This window comes from Athene cunicularia, assembly GCF_003259725.1.
Source record: "Athene cunicularia isolate RWA chromosome 6 unlocalized genomic scaffold, athCun1 chr6_part2, whole genome shotgun sequence".
Classification (NCBI taxonomy): Eukaryota; Metazoa; Chordata; class Aves; order Strigiformes; family Strigidae; genus Athene; species Athene cunicularia.
In genome coordinates this window covers 4,070,327-4,076,073 of record NW_020799106.1, presented here as the reverse complement: position 1 = coordinate 4,076,073, position 5,747 = coordinate 4,070,327, and positions in this window count along the sequence as shown.

Sequence of the window (5,747 nt, the reverse complement as noted above, 5' to 3'; positions counted from 1 at the left end):
TTTTTTTTTTTTTTTTTTTTTTTTCCCCAAAAAGTAAGGGAGGAGTGGCAGAAACAGGCTTATAAGAAAGAAGAGACAGTATCTGTAATGTTCACGAAGCCAAAAGCTAGGAAATTATATGAAAGAAAACTATCAAGAGGTATATTCTAATGATCACTGAAACTGAGACTGCAAAGTTCTTCAAGTGAATTATGATTTAGCGGATAACAGATACAGAAAGATTTCCCCACCACCACCACCTGTAAAACTGCATTGGTTTTTATCAAGTGGCTTCTGCTGAGCCCATTTAGTTGATGAACATTCTTATCAACTAGCAAATATAAATGACTTATGGGGATAATATTTCAATATATAATGACACTGCTATATCTCGGATTCTTTAAAGATCTGGGTTATTAAATATTAAATATCAAAGCTGTAAATTATTGTAGCAGCTTTATACAACTAAATTAAATTCAAACAAAACCTAATTTCCTTAATCATTGACTGTAATCCTCCAGGAACATATGCTATTAACTCAGCTACAAATGGCACAGAAATTGTATGACTTCAGTTAAGTTATTTTATATCAAATTCTAATCCAGGGCAGAGTCCTCAGTAAATCTCCTGCAGGGATTTTAATGCTTCTGCAATCATATTGGCTCTTTACTGGAGAGCTAATCTTTTTATACTCTGTTTTTTCACTCCTTTATCCATTTCCTTCACACCCTTACTGAGCTATAGCTAGTACCTTCTATCACATAGCATGTTTTGAAAATTTGGCTTTCCCCTCTTGCATTTGATCAGCAAGAGTCAGGCTTTCACTTATGCCAGAATCGGATAGAATTTTGTTGTTGTTGTTGTTTCACATGTAAAACTGGATCATTTCCATTCGTTTCAACATGTATGTTAATTGCCACATGTTGTGATCTCTCTATAAGGCTGTCATAATTATTCACAGTTTGCAGTCAAGCATTCAGAAAACAGAACAATTTCCTCCTCTTTAAGAACCCTATTGGAAGTGAAATTAAGCAGATTTAATTTAAGCAAGAGACTTCCTCAGAGACTCAAGACAATGATCAGCTAATAAAGAAATAAACCTTAGAGCCCTAAGAGGTAAGACTTGGAGAAACCTCCAGAGATCTTCTAGTCAGCCCCCTGCCCCACAGCGTGATCAGCTAAACTGCCGTCACTCCTGACAGATGTTTCCCTCATCTGTGCTTAAAAGCTGGCGACAACGGAGATTCGACATGTCTGTGCAATCTATTTCAGTCCTTCACCGTTCTTCCTACCAAGATACGTCTCCAGACAGGTAATTGCAATCTTTCTTGCTGTTTAAACCATTTACTTCCTTCCCTATGCTTTGGGACCAGGAAACGGGCTATTCCTGGCCTCGCTCTAACAGCTCCTTAAACCCTTGGCCACTTCCATCTCTCCTCAGTTTTCTCTAGACTAAATCACAGCACCCCCTTTTTCTTTCCTCAGCAGTTTTGTTCTTCTCTGGACGCTCCATCCCATCAGTTTTCTCCTGAAAATGCAGCACCTGAGTTAGGGTGGTGAGGTCTTTCACCGCTTCAAGGAAGGCAGAAGTAATAACTCAAATCTGGCATGTTACAGGTCTGTTTGTACATCCCGGCGTGTCTCCTTCATAGCAGAACAACACTTCTGACTTGCGTTGAATTTATGACACATTCTCGTCTCCGGCCTCTTTCAGCTACTTGCTTAATACCTTGTAACTATTTCTTTATGAACACTGTAAATCAAATGTTCAGCATCTCTTGAACTGAAGATAGGAAATAGCTACTACCCCTAGATTTCACTGCCAAAACATTCCAGTTAGTATGTAAGCAATAGAAGTAAATTCTGAGACAATCTCCTTTATCCAGAGCTCCCTCTCAAAAAAAAAAAAAAAAAAAAAATCACAAGATTTTCAACTCCTACACTCCTGCCCAAACTGGAGTCTTCCAGGTGCTTGAACACACTTTTGATGCTACAAGTACTGCAGCCTAATAAGGATGTCACTTTTAATATTTAAAAATGAACTACTTGTTTATGCGATTTATGTATTGCCTACTATAGAAACACTTCAGCACTTCACTGGATTCTCCCTCCTTGACCAAAAGCAGGGCAGCACCTCAGCTAAGGCCTTCCCAAACAGAGGACAGAGACTTTGCAGGTTCCAGGTCTGCAGCCAGATGCCTGTGTGACCATCCGTTTCACAGCGGCATGGTACTGCTGACTCGCATCCAGCTTGTGATCCATCTCCAGCACTAGTTTCTTCTTGGGAACTGGTGCAGTTTCAAATTTCTGACACTTAATGGGGTCTGTGTAGTGAAATCAGCATAGTGACTCAGCCTAAAGTCAGAAATTAGACAAACACACGTGCAAAGATTCTGTGGCACAACTTTTTGAAGTGCCAGATTTCTTATTCCTGCAGGTCACCGGTGCTGGGGGCACAGTGAGGTTTAACTTTTCCCAAATGCATCAGACATGCTACAATTGGCTATTATATGGAAGAGACACGGAATGGGTCTTGCCAAAATGTCTTGGATGAAAATCCCACATGCCATGACACGTTCACACTATCACGTCCAGGGTTTGCCAGAGTACACAGCCCATTTGGAAGCATCTAATTCTCGAAGGTTCCCAGACACAGACAGTTCTCAGCATCCACATGTACAAAGTTTCCAGACAGAAAAAAAGAAGAGGGTATATCATTAGTGGAGTACTCCATACAGACCCGAGTCTTGCTTTGAGCTTGGATCCAACCAACGCTACCAACCTACTGTACGCGTAAACTGTCCTGCTCTCACTCGAGGTCAAATTCTTCAGAGGCTAGAAAGTCTCTTCTCTATCAGCATAGCCATTTGGGGTCAGAGCAAAGGTCCAGCTATTTCACGGTCTGCCTCCAACACTCCAACCTAACTCGATGCTCAGGGAAAGAGTACAAGACAAAGTAAACATCGTTTCTCCCTCAAGTACTCCCTAGGCTGTGATCAATTAGCCTGGCAACTGTAAATTGGAAATCAGTAGAAACTGTGGACAGAACGGGATTAGCGGAACACTAGTACATATAACATCATCAGGAATAAAAATGGTAATTCCATAAGCTTCTGGGCAGGTGTTAGCAGTACCCCATGCTACAGCGTACATCTGTGCTCATGCTGGGACTCCAAAGCGTTCACCAGCTCCTCCCGCAGAGCCTCGTCACACCCCGAGGGCTCCTGTGCCACCCAACCAGCCACTGACCCAGCAATTCCCTGGCAGACGTCCTGTTCACGCTGCGTTTGAACAGGTAACAATTTCAGTTATTATGCTTTTTGTCAATTGTCCCTCACACTCCTTCAGCAAACCTTATCACGTTTGTAGATTTAACTTGCCAGAGGTTGTAATCTTTCGGTTTTCCTCATCTGGACACCGCTTCAGCTTTTTGGAGGATGCCTTCTTGCTCCTGCAGTCTCACTTACCCTGCCAATACTGGCTTCTTTTCACTCTTTCTCAAGTTTTACTTGATACACAGTTACTTTGTCTGCACTTCTGATGTGATTTACAGAAGCAATATCTATACTCCCTGTAAAGAGTGAGGTCTTCCGTCTGTTTGTCTTTCAACAATTTCCTGGTGCGTGTCTCGTTGTCGTCTTTGAAGCGAGCACAGCAATGTTGGAGGACTCTGGCTTTTGTTACTCCTGCAAGGATGCTGCAAGGCTTGCCTTACTCCCGCAAGGAGTCTAAGCACACTAGGATCCCCATTTCAAGAGAAGTCTTCAGCTGTTACTCTCTACATCAGGTAAACCGCTCAGGATTAAAGTCAAGCAACGTCCTCACGGGCTCCTGAACCAGCTGCTCCACAAAACAGCCATTGAGACATCTAGAAACATAGTCTGTCAAGTCTGGATGCATTTTTTCCTCTGCTAGACTGCATAACTGAAGTCACCCACACCTACTTACTTCTTCCCTCTACTCAGTCAGTTGCACTGCCATCATAGTCCACTGGTCACCTAGACAGAGTCAATATTATATATTCTTCCTACTTAAGTTTGGGAGACTTCCACCAGTGTGAAGTCTGGATTGTTCATTGATGAAGTTACCTTCAGTTCAGCTCCAGCGTGTCTTCAACATGCAGCATCACTAGCTATCAGCAAAGCTCACTGCATCCTTCCTGAATACACGCTATCATGGGAATGTCCCACCGGTCACCATCGTCCCAAGATTATGACATCTGCACTGCTAGAATCTCCATGAACAATTAGACATACCAGGTCTCTTACGTCATTCCTTAGACATCAAGTACTCTTACAGAGAGAGGAGTGTCTTGTTTAAACAATCTCTCGATTCTGTCTGTTCCCTGTTTCCTCTTCAACCAGGTTTGACCTTAACACCAACGGAAACAACAGCACTCAAGGCATGATATGGCAGGGTGGCTGTTGGCAGGGGATTATCAGTAGTAGGCACTTGACTTAAATTAATTTTCCTCTGAGTGTGAGGAACTTGATTTTGTGGCTTCAAAAAGGCATGCCGCACAGCCCATTTATTTACTCAGGCATTTCCTGAGCGAGTGATCTATACTGTGGAACGGCCTTTTTCTTTTTTTTTCTAGGCAGGGTTATTTTTAAATAGTCTTCTCCCTCATCTACCCCCACCCCCAAGGGTATCAGCTGGCCAGCACCAGCTTCAGCGCTTCATAGAGAAAGACACTTGGTTTTGCGGTGAGGAAAACTTGGATCTTAACAATTGAGGGAAAAAGATCTTCTTACAAAGGTCACAATTCTTAGAAGAATGTCTCCTTGTGTTTAAAGTAGAACAGGATATTTAATTTTAAATCAGCTAGAAAGCTAGGACCTTTGGAGTGCCAAGAGTACATTACATGGACTTTATTCTCCATTTGTATTTTACAATGGTCTATCTCAATTTAAGTGCTTTGACAGTAAAATAACACAAAACTGAAGTGCTACAGCGACGATTTTGATCAAGAGGAAATTTCTCTTTGGTTACCCAACCAGAAATTAAAATAAAATTTAGAATCACTATGAGAAACATCAAAGCAATTTTTAAACACCCTCTGTACTTTAGAAATTGTTCCCACGGAAGATACTAAAGGTCAGTCTAGAGATAACTGACCTAACAGTTAAATTTCCGTGTCTTTTTGGTGTATGTCCCTATCGGCCTATTCACTAAGGCGAGTGTTAGCCCAGATTTCAGCCTGATTTCGGGACTTCCTCGCTGGGGCTGTTTCTTAGTCCTGAAGCAGGGTGTAGATTATAGAACACAGTAATCTGACTAGATTTCGGCACTGGTTAGAATTTCTAACTTCTGTTGCACACAGGGATTCCCGTACTGAACTAAGTAAAGAGTTTCTGCTTTTCCAACCCAGGGAGGTTGGAACTAGACGATCTTAAGGTCCTTTCCAACATAAACCATTCTACGGTTCTGGATTGAAATGTTAAATGAATAACTTTAAAGCTCCCAAATATGAATGATTTCTTTCAGGGGGAGGGGAGAGGAAAGAGGGGTTTGCAGCCTCAGTACTGCAGCAGACCTTTTAGCCAGGAAGATTCAAATTAATAATGCTTCTTACATTTTGTGTATTTGTTAGAGTTTTAGGAGATGAGAGCAGCAAGTGGGGCTGGTGGAGAGATGGAAACCTCCCTGCGGCTTTGTCCCGGAGCAGATGAGAGAAAGGAACCCTTGGCGCGCTCGGCGCTGCGCGGAGCGCGGAGTCTGGAAGAGTGAGCGCTTTTTTTTTTTCCTTTTTTTTTTTTTTTTTTTTT